Below are 15,079 nucleotides of genomic sequence, written 5' to 3'. Positions count from 1 at the left end.
TTTTCAGATTCTTTTCCACTGTAGGTTATTACTAGATATTGAATATAGTTCCCTGTGCTATATAGTAGGACACTGTTGTTGATCTATTTTATATATAGTAGTGTGTATCTGTTAATCCCAAACTCTTAATTTATCCCTCTCCTCTTTCTCCTTTGATAACCATAAGTTTGTTTTCTATATCTGTGAGTCTATTTTTGTTTTGTAAATAAGTTCATTTGTATCATTTTTTCATATTCCATGTATAAGTGCCATCATATGATATTTGTCTTTCACTTAGTATGATAATCGCTAGGTCCATCCATGTTGCTGCAAATGACATGATTTCATTCTTTTTTATGGCTGAGTTCCCCATCTTCTTTATCCATTCATCTGTCAATGGACACTTAGGTTGTTTCCATGTCTTGGCTACTGCAATAGTGCTGCTATGAACATAGAGGTGCATGTATCTTTTCAAATCATGTTTTTGTCTGGACATATGTCCAGGAGTGGGACTGCAGGATCATATGGTAGCTCTAGTTTTAGGTTTTTTTTAAAGGTAGATTATTTTTAATTTTATTAATTGTTACAAATGAATACATTGTTTTGAAAAATAGAGAGAAATTGGCACATAGCAAATAGCTCAAACATAAGTCAAGAAAATATTAGACCAAGATAGATTTGAACTCGGACTTTTAAAAAGGTCTTCCAAAACTGTTTATCTCTTTTTACTTATTTCCAACAATCAACATTATTTCATTGAGCATCTATTAGTATGGCATAATGTAAATACTTTAAGAAAAAATATAAGCATATCACATTGTCCTTGTCCTTAGCAGTTTATAATCTAGCTATTTGTGATTATAAAGACACATTTAAAAAATTCTGGGACCTAACACCTTTAAGTAAAATCATCTTTGAAAGTAATCACTCTGGAAGGTTATATGATTATTTCAAAAAATCCTCAAACATTTTTGCATCTTTTCCTTTGGGATCGCCTTTGGAGTCATTATACAAATCATTTAAGAAAGGCAGACTCATTACTCTAATTTTAGTTTAGAATGCTGCTCTATTGTCCTTCTGTACCTAATTTAGACACCTGAATTAATCACTGGGTTTGTTGCTCACCGACTTCTGGTTATTCTAAAATCTCAAATTCACTCTAAAGACAAGTTTCACTATTCTTGATGCCCTTCAAAAGCACGTCCTGCAGCATCACCGGACAGTAAGTACCTGGAGGACGGATGAGAAGCCCTTCCTCATCAGCTTTGCATCTCCCCCCAGCATCCCGCTCAGAGCTTAAGCACAGCAGGGATGCAATACGCATCCTATGTTGAACTGACAGCACATTAGCTGTTCAGCCGCTGGAGACATCAGGGTGGGCTGTGGATAGAGGCGAGGAAAGGCTCCAGATGGGGCTTGAGGGGGATTTCTTTCCATTCTGCTATTTCAGTGTTTTCTTTCATGACTCCTTAGGCATCTGGCTTTAACACTGAAGGACAGAAAGGTCTGCCCGAAGTCGGCAGCAGATTCTCCCAACACTCTCATCTGGCCCTGGCTCTAACCCAGGGTTTGGTGTGTGTGCTGAGACCACTTCCCCAGCTGCCACGTTTGTCAGAAGACAGAGGCAAAAATCCCCCTTCCGGGGCCAGCTCCTCTGCTATCGCCCTGATGTGGGAGGGCTCAAATCCACAGCACCCGCCTTATGTACCTGACCCCCAGGTTGTAAGCCTCTCTGGCGTATTTTTGAATATCCCATCTGGTTGCAACTCTGGGCTCCAGTGCGAAGGGATATTCGAGGAGATCCACAAACCCTCTTTTGCCTCAGTCGGGCAGGTGGAACCCCAGGGACTGCACCATCAAGTGTGCTTTCAGCCCTGTAGCCCGTAGGCCTTCCTTCATGAGTCTCATTGTCTTCAGGCTGGTCCAGGGCCCACATCGGCAGTTCACGCCAACGACTGAAGCCCCCGCCTTCACCAGCTTCCACCACATTCTCCAGGTGTTACACCATGCATGTCTCTCTCTGGGCCTATGCACACGGTGGCTGCCACGGGTTTTCCGGATTCTTTTAAGACTTCCACGGCCCACGCAGCTTCTTCAACGTGTTCAAAGTAGTCTGCAATCCAGAAGTCCACATTTTTCCTGGCAAAAACCTCTAGCTGTAGTCGAAAAAGTTTTAGAATTCTAGCCTCATCCTTGTGGTGTTTGTACAACGACGTCTGGCAGATCCCCCCTGCGACTGAAGCGTCAGCTCTGTCGGCTGCTTCTCTGGTAAGGTCACAGGCAGCGGCGTTTACAGCTTCCCACTGGCTTTCCATATTGTCCTCACTGGCAGAAAAGGTGAAGGTCCGCGTGACATTCTATCCCGCTCTCAAGAACTCCACGTGAAGATGACGAACTGCATTTGGATGTCCTACTATGGCTTCTGGAGTCCAGAGCCCGGCCTTCACGTAGCCCCTCTTCTCCAGAGTTATGCGAAAGCTGCCGTCTCCAAGCACACCCTCCCCGCTATCCAGAGACTCTAAAATGCCCTTCTTGGCTCCAGGGCCATCGCGCTGCAGCTGTTGCAGGCGCTGGGTGGTGGGGAGCACACAGGGCCAGGAGCCCAGCCCTCCTATTTTTAGTTTTTTCAGGAACCTCTATTCTGTTCTCTATGGTGGCCACCCCGATTTACATCCCCACCAACAGTGTAGGAGGGCTCCCTATTCTCCACACGTGTCTACATCTCAATTCACCAACCACACGACAGAATTCTGGAGAACAGAAACTGTGACTGTCACTGTGGTTCCCTTACAATGGCCACCACAGAGCCTTGCACAATGCAGACATTCTCAATACTTCCTCCCGACTAGCGAAACACCAGTTGTTGTTCATTTTTTTGGCTAAATGATAAGAGTGAAGAGATTTACTTTTCACTTTAGGGGAAGTGACTGGGATAGTCTTTGTAGTATTGTTCTCCTCCTTTTTTTTTCTTTTGGCTGTACCTCACGGCTTGTGGGATCTTAGTTCCACGACCAGGGATTGAACCTGCGTCCCCTGCAGTGGGAGCGCAGAGTCCTAACCACTGGACCACCAGGGAAGTCCCTCTCCCTCCTTCTTAATCGACCTCACGCTAACCACAAGTTCTCACAGCTATAAGTTATGTGACTGGTAAAGCAGAACTACAGAATCATAAACTGTAAGAGGTTGGAAGGGACCTCTGAGACCCTTCCTTCTCCACTACTTTGTAGACGAGAGGAGACATGTGATGTAATGAAAACAGCAGGAGTTTTCAGGGAAGACCTGGGCCCACACGTGAGGTTCACCTCTCCACTGCTATGTGATCGTGGATAATCCACTGAACTGCTGTCTGCCTGAGGCAGCTGCATCATTTATAAGACAGTGATCATCGTACCTGTCTTAAAATATGATTGTCTATAAACGAGTGGGTCATATAAAAGCATCGAGTAGAGCTAATGGCACATGGCAGAGGCCCCATAAGTATCCTGCTACTAGACGGAGAGCCCTTTAAGCACAGAGACGACGTTCTACTGAGCTTTGATTCTCCGGTGTGGGAAACGTAGATAATTAAATGAGGAAACAGAGATCTGGACCTTGAGTGAAGCTTCCTGAAAGCCAAGCAGAATCAGAGTCTGGGTTGGGTTTTAAACATCACCTAGACAAGTGGTTCTCCAAATGTGGTCTGAGGATGCGGGGGTGTCCCCAGGACCCTTTCCAGGATTCCGAGAGGTTCTTTCTCCAACTGTACATCTGCGTGAGGCTGAATCTTTTTCCTACACTTGGCCAAACAACCAGTCACAACTGGCTGGATGTAAGAAGCAGATAAGAGAGTGCAACTGTCTTCATTTAAGTGAGACTGAAGGAATTGCAAAAAAGGCAAAACAATGCCACTCTTCTAATTTTTTGTTTGTTTTGAAAAAAGCAGTTATTTTTCCTAAAATGTTTATGCTATTATGTTTTTGTCTTGCTATTTATGTAATATGTAATAGGTTAATTTTATTTTAAAATGAATCAATAAATCAATATTTTTTTTTAATTTCTGTTCTAATTTCTGATATGAGTAAATACCAATAGCCGTAACTTACATAAATAATAGCTCTTTGGTATCCTTGACGATTTTAAGAGCATAAAGGCGGTCCTGAGAACAAAAAGTTTGTCTGTTGATCTCATCCAATTCCCTCATTCTGCAGAAGGGAGACAAGGGTCTAGTGAAGTTAACTCATTCACTTGACAACACGGAGGGACTGATCAGCAAGGTTAGGGACTGAGCCCCTGGTCTTCAACAATGGAGCTCTTAAATACTGTTGTGATATCAGAGAGGAAGGAAACAGATTTGGAGGACTAAGTCACACTCTGAACCAAAGTTCCAGTTTTTCTAAGAATATTTTATTTTCCATTTGTGTTCTTTATACGTTGGGCATATTCTCACCCATTTTAGAGAGTAACTCTTATGAAAGATGATACATGATTGGTCAGTAAAGTTTCCAAATACATACAGTCTCTGAAACCACCCAATGAAACCAATATTAGCGCCAAAGGTCCACTAGGCCTAACTGCCTGAAAAATCAAGTTCTGTGGTCAAGGTATAAGCGTTGACGTAGTTGAAACATTCTGAGTTTTGGACTGAGAAACACTGGGGCTCAAAACTTTGAGCCTCTGTCACCTCATCTTTGAAAGAGGGGTAATAAATTCCCACATCACAGAGCTGTGAAGATGAAATAGGATAATGTGTGGGAGATGGCATACAGCATGATGCCTTTCACCAGCTTTCAGCAGAAGCCCATAATCCTTCAAATAACCCCTGTAAACTACTTGATTATTAATTACTTTTGCACTCTAGTATCCATGTAAATGGAGTGTTATGGACTGAATGTTCGTCTCCCCCAACCCCCATATGTTGATGTTCTAACCCCCAATGTGATGGTATCAGTAGGTGGGGCTTTGGGGAGGCATTTAGGGTCATGAGGGTGGAGCCCCTATAACAGGATTAGTGCCCTTCCAAGAAGCAGGAGAGACATTAGAGCTGACTCTCTCCACTACGTGAGACCAGTGAGAAGGCAGCCTTCTCTCTGCAAGCCAGGAAGAAAGCCTTCAGCAGAACCTGACCATGCTGGCATCCTGATCTTGGACTTCTAGCCTCTTGCACTATGAGAAATAAGGGTCTGCTGTTTAAACCACCCCATCTATGGGGTTTTGTTACAGCAGCCTGAGGTGCCTAAGACAGAGAGGGACACCATGCCTGTAGCAGAACGGGAGTTAGGAGTTTATAAACTATTCATTCCATTGATTCTATTGAGGCAGTGTCTATTTCAAGGTGGATGGGCACAGAAGATGGGTCCAGCTAGACAAAGCTTGCAACACCCATCACTGTGTAAGCTGACTGGGGCGACATTCCTGCTGCAGTGCTAATGACCCAGATACACAGATGAGTTTTAAATAAGGAGGTGGAGGGTCTCCACATATGACTTTCTTTTTTTTGGTTTCTCTCCCTTCTCCACTTGTTTCTTTCAGAAAAGTATCAATCTCAGAACTTAAGAAAACTTAAATAACCACTTCAGAGCCTGCCCAAAACACAACCTTATTAAATTAGCTTAGGGTTTCATCAGGGGAAGTGAGGGACATAAAACCAAAATCATCTCTTGTGTGTGATACAATAAAAATGGATAATCATGTGACCTAGTTTGGGTTCTAGAAGTATCTAAAGACACAAGTTCAGAAAATACTTTATATATCAAGACACAGCAGGTACATTCTCCTTCAATCCAGAGGGGTGCTGTCAAAGCTACCATCTCTGGAGCTTCCCTGGTGGTGCAGTGGTTAAGAATCTGCCTGCCAATGCAGGGGACACAGGTTTGAGCCCTGGTCCGGGAAGATCCCACATGCCATGGAGCAACTAAGCCCATGCGCCACAACTACTGAGCCTGCACTCTACAGCCCACAAGCCACAACTACTGAGCCTGCGAGTCACAGCTACTGAAGCCCGCATGCCTAGAGCCTGTGCTCCACAACAAGAGAAGCCACTGCAATGAGAAGCCCACACACCACAATGAAGAGTAGCCCCTGCTCGCTGCAACTAGAGAAAGCCCATGCGCAGCAACGAAGACCCAACACAGCCAAAAAAAAAAAAAAAAAAAGCTACCATCTTTGTGTCTTATGACCTGTGTCAAGGGGGGAAGCCTGGAGCCCTCCTTAGTGTGTTAGTTGGTTAATCCATTCCTTGCCACCTGCCCCATCTTGCAATATAATCACTGCATCAAGACTAATTTTCTCTATCAGTTTTTCAATAAAGAAATATACTCCAGTGAGTTCATTTTGTATTGAAGAGTATTTTTACCTGAAGAGACCAAAGTCCTTGAGCACATTAACTGAACTGAAGAACAACATGCTAATATTAGCCACACTAAGCCTTTTAAACATAACATATGATCTTAAACTGGTTTTGACTTTTACTCGAAATGAAAAATAGCTCCCTCTAGTTAGCCAGAGTAAAGCTGGGACATATTTCTTGCATCACCACTACGCTGTGATTCCAATATAGTTATAAATAGCTTAAACAGTTCATTCCATTTGCAGTCTCCTATTTGTTTTGCTTTAATTTCGTACTATACTGGCAATTACCCAGCTTCATTAACTACTTAGAAAATTTCTCAAGTACACTACAAGAAACGCCACGCAAGAAATATTAACCTACAGCAGTGCTCTTGAAGTCAACCTTGAAAGGGAAATCCTTTTCATCAAGTTTATAGGCCAAGCCCTAAAAGCACTGTAGGGTCAACCCACATCAAAAATCTTGCTTCTGACCCTTGTACTGGAAAGAAGACTCATTACCAACCCCCCAATCATCACTGAGTGCCAATTATGTAGAAAGCATTTTGCTAGACATTAAGGAAAAAATTTAAAATACTTCCTGAATTCTAGGAGTTTACAGTATATCTGGAGTAAAATTGTATGTGTAAATACACACACACACACACACATACACACACACACACACACACACAGTAAAACATAGAAAGTACCAAAGGACTGATATAGAAAAAATTGACACAGATAAAAACAGTTTTGGGGGAACAAGTCACTATTGACTTTGATGGTAAGAGAAGTGATTGGAGAGGAAGCATCCTTTGGGTTGGGCTTGGGGGAGGGGAAAGGAAAATGTTAGGAGCAAAGGCACAGCAGTGGAAAGACAGGACAAAGGGAAGAGGAAGGTTAATTTGGTTGGCATAGAGTTTATGCGGGGAAATAATACTGAAAATAGCATTTTAAAATTAATTAGCTCTATTTTATATACAGTAGTGTGTATATGTCAATCCCAATCTCCTAATTTATCCCTCCCCTTTCCCTCCCTGTTAAGCATGACTAATTAGAACCTACTGTATAGCACAGGGAACTCTACTCAGTACTCTGTAATGGCCTATATGGGAAAGAATCTAAGAAAGAGTGGACATATGTATATGTATAACTGAATCACTTTGCTGTACCCCTGAAACTAACACAACATTGCAAATCAACTATACTCCAGTAAAAATTTTAAAGAAGCAGAAAAAAAATAAAATTAATTAATTCATCAAGTACTTACTAATGCCAGACAGTATCCTAGCTGCTGGCCATGCAAAGGTGTACCACACAGGCCAGCTTCCTCCCCTCCCTGAGCCTACGTTATGGGGTCAGGGGACCTGCTACAGAGAAAATACACATGTGATATGATGGGAGGGATTGGCCAAGGTGGTCAGGGAGGGTATATACCCTAGGTCTGGCGGTCGGGCAAAATCTGTCTGAATAGCAATACTCTGAGCGACAAGGTGAGAACGCACCATCCTCCTTCACAGAGCGAACAGCAAGTGTGAAGGGCCTGAGTCAGGAATGACCTTAGATCCTTCAAAGCACCAAAAGGTCATCAGTGGGGCTAACCAAGGGCGCTAGCAAATCCTCTGACAGAATTCCTTCAAACTGCCCCTTACTATTTTCAATACCACTTTTTTGTGGTCCTATATGAAGATGATGGTATATTACCTGAGTCATATTCTCTGGGGATATGGCAGGTGGGATTTCTTCATGACGCTGCCTTCATTTTTCCCATGATGCCCCCCACCTGCCACTAGAGCGGGAGCCCCACGTTTTGCTCACTGTTGAATTCCTGGTTCCTAGAACAGTGCTTAGTGTATTTAAGTTGCTCAAGAAATATCTGACGAATGAACACACTGAGTGAACGTCACTTATCTTCTCCTCCCCAGGGTGGTCCAAAATGAGAGGCGTGAATGGGGAAAAACAAGACAGGACAAGGAGTAAGAATATCTACCTGCAATTCTAGCTTTAAATTAAGACTGCTCTCCTTAGCGCACTCATTTTTCTCAGGTAAGGGAGGTCCCTGTCCCTTGCACTTTTCTTGATGTGAGCAGCTTACCCATTCCTTCAAGAACTTCCCTCCCCGGGCTTCCCTGGTGGCGCAGTGGTTGAGAGTCCGCCTGCTGATGCAGGGGACACAGGTTCGTGCCCCAGTCTGGGAAGATTCCACATGCCGCGGAGCGGCTGGGCCCGTAAGCCATGGCCGCTGAGCCTGTGCTCCGCAACGGGAGAGGCTACAATAGTGAGAGGCCCGCGTACCGCAAAAAAAGAAAAGAAAAAAAAAAAAGGTTAAAAAAAAAGAACTTCCCTCCCCTCACCTCCTCTGCTGACATATCTGGAAGTAACTTTTAACTCCCAACTCTACTTCTCATCATCATGCTAGGTTGATAAAGGGGAAGAAATATTGTTGAAAAAAGAAGAAAAAGGGGGACTTCCCTGGTGGTCCAGTGGTAAAGAATCCACCTTTCAAAGCAGGGGACGCGGGTTTGATCTCTGGTTGGGGAACTAAGATCCCACATGCTGTGGGGCAGCTAAGCCCGCACGCCTCAACTAGAGAGCCTGCGTGCCGCAACTAAGACCCGACGCAGCCAAAAATAATAATAATAAAAAAACCCAAGATAATCGTTAGAAAAAAAAAGAAGAAAAAGAAACACCTCCTGTTTTGGGACTGTACCTACATTTTCTCTGCCCTCATATATAACTAATTATTTCTTGTTTGTTACTTACAAAACCTCCTCAGACCCCACTGCACCCTCTCCTGCAGTTCCCTCTGCCTGGCCTCCTTCAGGTGGCAAGATGTCCTTTATACCTAGTTTTGTGCAAAAGAAAGATAGTTCCATTCTGCGATGTTTCTGTCCCTTGAAGACAAGGAATGACCGTTCTCTATTTGTGACACTGTTTTTCTTTATTCAAGAGTCTCAAACTCAACCATCTACAGGGGCCGGGCATGGATGACGAAGGGCACAAGGGCAGAGGGTGTGGGAAGTGCGATGAGACAGGCAGCTCGTGCACCATCTAAAGAGGGGGCTCTGAGTCCTGCCCAGCAAGCCAAGTGCTCAGCCCCTTCTGCTAACACCTTGGCCCTCCAGCTGCTGCTACGGGGCCTGGGGTGTTGGAGGGTCCAGTGGAGACAGAAAGAGGACTTTTTTTCTTTTATAGTTTACTCCCTTAAATTGACCCAGAAGTAAACAAGAAAGCAAAACAATGGAAATCTCAGAAGGCTGCTGATTTTTCAGTGGCAGGAAAAGAGGTGTAGGGGTACGTGTGTGTGTGTGTGTGTGTGTGTGAGAGAGAGACAGACACAGAAAAAGAGAGGAGAGGAGGAAGGAAAGAGAGGGGGCGGGAGGGGGGGGGAAGGAAGTGAGACAGTAGGGAGGGGAGAGGGAAAGGGAGGCGGTCAGAGACTAGAAACACAGAAACTACACAGTTCAGTGTCCCCGTAAGCGGAGGGAAGTAAGAAATCCTATCTGAAAGCAGCAGCAAGGGAACAGAGGAGGGAAAGAGAGGCTGGGGACAGACGGGGCAAAGCAGATGGAGCCCGTGCAGGGGATGCTGAACCAGGCTCATCCCACCCTCTGGCTCTCTCATCAGCACCTCTGCCCCTTGTCCTAACCCTGCTGGAGCCAAGGGTCCAGGCAAAGAAGTCATCTCCTGTGGCTCAGGAATATCACTCAGCCCCCTCAGGAGGCGAGGGCGGGGCGTGCCAACCCCTGGGTCCCTGTGGGGACACTCTGATCCCTGCCTGAACAAAAGGGACATGGCCTGGAACACGCAGCACGAGTGAGCCAAGACTACTGGAACTTTAGGGCCTTAGGTGCAGAAGGACCTTAAGGAGACTGTCCTGTTGGCAGACTGGCCTTGGGGAGAGCCACTCACTAAGGACAGCTGGGCAATGGCCGCACAGTGGTCCCCAGTGGGGACACAACAGGGACGGGCATCGCTCCACGGAAACATGGCCCGAAATGACTGATAACTAAGTCCTATGGTTTTCTACTGGTGCTGCCATCACACAGCCAGCACTGAGCAAAGAGGGCAGTGTGGGCTGAGCTCAGCTCCCCTCACTGATGAGCTGGGCAAGCACTGCCCTCCCAGGAGTCACACTCAGCACTCACCCGAGGGACTCAGAAAGTGGCACTAAGACTTAAACCCTCTCTCTCACCAACAGTCTCTGAACCGAAATAATCGAAGGTTCAGAACTACAAAGGCAGTGAAAGATCATCGAAAATACATTTTTTTATTGGGCTCTGACTTGAAACAATATAAACATGCTTTTAAATATACTTTTAATTCTATATTACTCAGCAATTAAAAAGAATGAAATAATGCCATTTGCAGCAACATGGATGGACCTAGAAATTATCATACTAAGTGAAATAAGTCAGACAGAGAAAGACAAATACCATATGATACCATTTATATGTGAAATCTAAAATACAACACAAACGAACCTTGCTACGAAGCAGAAACAGACTCACAGACATAGAGAACAGACTGGTGGTTGCCAAGGGGGAGGCTGGATGGGGGAGGGAAGGACCGGGAGTTTGGGGTTAGCAGATGCAAACTATTATACATAGGATGGATAAACCACAAGGTCCTACTGTACAGCACAGGGCACTATATTCAATATCCTGTGATACACTATAAGAGAAAAGAATATGAAAAAGAATATATATATTATGCATAACTGAGTCACTGCTGTACAGCAGACATTAACACAACATTGTAAATCAGCTATACTTCAATAAAATTAATAATATATATGCTTTTAATTCTAAAATATTGGCTGACCTTAAAAGAGCGTAATACTGAACCTTCATTTCAGAAATTTTAAAAAAATTGAAGAAATTTCATTTCAGGCTTAAATGGGAGTTTGAATACGTGTATTGAAATTGATAAGACATTTGAATACTTGCAGTGATCTGGAGCCATATATGATAAGCTGTTTCAAGGTGAAATTGAAGAATGAATCATTTAATACATATTTGAAAAATTTTAAGTTCATAATAAGAAAAGTTCTATTCTAATTTAAAGTATTAACTCATATCTTCACCCCAATGTTTAATAAAAACTTACAAAGAATGTTTTCCTTAATTATTCTCTACTTCGCATCTTTCCTCCAACTCTAATGAATCCGGTACACAGCTGAAGGATAAGATCTTTGGGAACTTTCAGATCCATTTCACAGTTGAAAGCAAACACACATGATCAACTATTCAAGTTTTCTTCACCATTTTAAATATAGCAACGTCTCTGTTGGTGAAAACGCTTCCCCACATCACACTTCTTGATCATAAGCTTCACCCTCGTAACTAGCGATGATAACCTAGAAAACCCCTTCTAGACTGACTAATAGGCTGTTTGGTTCATTTGCTCAATAATTCATTTATTCACCAAATATTTATGGAGTACCTGCTATGTCCTGGACACAATGCCACAGGCTGGAAATTAAAAAATGATTAAGACAGAGTCTGTGATTTCAAGGAGGAGGTGCCAATCAAACAAGGGAAGGATACAGATGCTTAAAAAGATCTGCCAATGCGGGTGAGAGGGGGTCCAAGACAGTTGAGGGAGGGTGGGTGGGAAAACAAGGGAGGGTTCCACCAGTGCATTCTATCCTCAGCTGAACAGCATGCATTACTCCCTTGCACAAAATGCCAGACAGTTTCCTTCCCTTTGGCAAAGGGTCTGAGGTACAGGCAATTTTGGGGATTTGACCAAAAGGCTTTATGTCATTTCCAAATGTTTCCTGGGAGTAGGTCCTCCCTCCCCCTTTGAAAAACACAGCTCTGCTCTGTTCTTTCTAGTTGAGAGAAAACTTAAGTCTAGGCTGGGGTTGAGGTCAAAAGTTTTAAGAATAGGGAACAAAATGTTCACTCTAGGGCTTCCCTGGTGGCACAGTGGTTGAGAGTCCGCCTGCCGATGCAGGGGACACGGGTTTGTGCCCTGGTCCAGGAGGATCCCACGTGCCGCAGACCGGCTGGGCCCGTGAGCCATGGCCGCTGAGCCTGCGCGTCCGGAGCCTGTGCTCCGCAACGGGAGAGACTACAACAGTGAGAGGCCCACGTACCGCAAAAAAAATAAATGTTCACTGTAACAATTATATAATATCATACTATTTAACTACTTGTAACATTAGAAAGCAATTTTTTTGTTGTTTCCATTTTATATCTATTAACATTTTCTAGAATAGACATGCATAGAGCTTATATGATCTTTTCTTTTTTTCTTTTTTTTTGGTTTCTTATTTACTTCTAAAAACCTTCGATGACATTAATTTTCAATGACAATTTTCAAAATTAATTTTTTTCAATGACATTAATTTTGAAGGTGTACAGGCTTCAGATATAAGGTGCTTCCCCCTAAGTTTCATTTGTGAAAAAGGATTCTTACAATTTTGGACTTTGAAACCTGTACACCTGGATGTTTACACACAATTAAAAATTAACAGATGACACCAAAAGCATAGCAAACAATGACAAAAAATAGATGAACTGAACTTCATTAAAATTAAAAACTTTAATTTTAAAAGTACATCAAAGGACACTAGCAAGAGAGTAAAATGACAACCCACAGAATGGGAGAAATATACGTATCATATATCTGATAAGAGTTTACCATCCAGAACACATAAAGAACTCCTACAACTCAGGAACAAAAGACAAACAACCTAATTAAAAATGGGCAAAGGACTTGAATGGATATTTCTCCAAAGAAGATATACAAATGGCCAAAAAGTCTATGAAAAGATGCACAACCTCCGTAGTCATTAGGGAAGTGTACATCACAACCACACTGACAGTACTTCACACCTACTATGAGATAAGTCAGGCAGAGAAAGACAAATACTGGATGATATCACTTATATGTGGAATCTAAAGGAGCCAAGCTTGAGCAAACAGAGAATAGAATGGTGGCTGCCGGGGGATGGGGGAAGAGGAGGGATGTTGCTTCAGGAGACAAAGTTGCAACCAGTAGACAAGTAAGTCCTGGAGATCTAATGCATACAGACAGCAATATCATATTATAATAAACAAACTGGCCAAAAGACAAGATCTTAGTTATTCCCACCCAGAAAAAGAAATGATAATTATGTAATGCGACAGAGGTGCTAACTACTGCTGTAATGTCAATCATATTACATATAAATGTGTCAAATAACATGTTGTATACCTTAAATTTACACAATGTTATATGACAAATAGATTTCAAGAAAAACAAACCAAAGAACCCCCCAATACTTCATACCCACTAGTATAGCTATTAAAAAAAGCAAAAAACAAAACCAAAACCCAGAAAACGAGTGTCAGCAAGGATGTGGTGAAATTGGAACTCTTGCTGCTCTTTTTAATTTGTACACTGAGGGTGGCAATGTAAAATTGTGCAACTGCTGAGGAAAACAGTTCAGTGGTTCCCCAAAAGTTACATGTAGAATAACCATATGCCCCAGCAATTCCACTGCTAGGTGTATACCCAAAAGCAATGAAATCAGGACTCAAACAGATAATCATATGCAAATGTTTACAGCAGCATTAACCGTGATAGCCAAAGGCAGGAACGACCCATGTATCCATGAATGGATAAACAAAATGTGATCAATTCTCTTTATTTGGTAAAAATAAGTATGGTAATTATATTCCATAAACTTGTAGTAGACACTGATCATAACATTTTCATCAGGTGATCTATACATAATCTTGTTTTATGTGTATTTCTGTTTAAAGACACCTTATTAACATATATTATTGATTCATTAACATTGAACTCACAGCCAACAGCACTGTCACTCATGCCTGAAAGAAGCTTATGTATAACACCTATATTTTTTCCCTAAGGCACATCAAAGCCTTCTTGCACTTAGGAACACTAGACAGCGCTCTGGCACTCTGCTTGTGGGTCATTTTAAACAGTGAAATCACCAGCCAAAAGCACAACAATGCAAAAAACATGGCACTAAATAGACCATGGAAAAGACGCTTGTTTACACTATGAGAGCTGAAACAAGAAGGCAGAGTCTCAGCTGAAATGTACATGCTGTGTACCTCAAACTTACGGCCTCTCTGTGCTGCAAATACTGACTTTGGGGTTACAAATAAATGTGCCAGGTCAATGCACAACTACAGAATCTGCAAACAATGAGGTCAATTCTATACATACGTACAATGGAATATTATTCAGCCATGAAATGAAATTCTGATACAAGCTACAATAAAGATGAACCTTGAAAACATTATGCTAAGTGAAATAAGTCAGACAAAAAATGGACACATATTATATGGTTCCATTTATATGAAATATCTAGAATAGGCAAATTCATAGACCAGAGTTTATCAGGGCTTTGGGGGAAAGGAGGATGTCGAGTTACTGCTTAACTGGTCCAGAGTTTCTGCTTGGGATGATGAAAAAAGTACTGGAGATGGAGAGTGATGATGGTGGTGCAACAATGTCAGTGCAATTAATGCTACTGATTGTGCACTAAAAATGGTTAAAGTGTAAAATTTTATATTATACGTATTTTATTACAAAGAATCAACAGATTCACTGAATAAGGTTAAATGAATCTTCTATTAAAACAAAATCTAAAGGAGACACTCCGGATGGCAACCGTAGAGATTCGTATTTACCCACGTGTCCTCTTAAAACAAAGAACCTCCTTAATATGCTTTCCTTTTTTTTTTTTTTTGGCCACACTGAGCAGCTTGCAGGATCTCTCAGTTCCCTGACCAGGGGTCGAACCCAGGCCCCCGGCAGTGGAAGTGCA

The 15,079-nt window shown here is 42.6% G+C and overlaps 1 protein-coding gene and 1 pseudogene across 5 annotated transcripts in view; both read right to left on the bottom strand.

The window, feature by feature from the left end:
- NR3C2 (nuclear receptor subfamily 3 group C member 2) overlaps positions 1-15,079 on the bottom strand; it is a 377,271-nt gene that overhangs the window by 60,360 nt on the left and 301,832 nt on the right. The window lies entirely within an intron of this gene.
- LOC307186066 (S-methylmethionine--homocysteine S-methyltransferase BHMT2-like) lies at positions 1,449-14,109 on the bottom strand (annotated as a pseudogene). Its single transcript has 2 exons — positions 14,088-14,109; positions 1,449-2,549 (listed from the first exon to the last, which is right to left on the bottom strand). The product of its transcript is annotated as an S-methylmethionine--homocysteine S-methyltransferase BHMT2-like (transcript).

This window comes from Stenella coeruleoalba (genome assembly GCF_951394435.1).
Source record: "Stenella coeruleoalba genome assembly, chromosome: 4".
In the NCBI taxonomy this organism is placed as follows: Eukaryota; Metazoa; Chordata; class Mammalia; order Artiodactyla; family Delphinidae; genus Stenella; species Stenella coeruleoalba.
The sequence above is the reverse complement of the archived record's forward strand: the minus strand, read 5'-3'. Positions and strand labels throughout refer to the sequence as shown.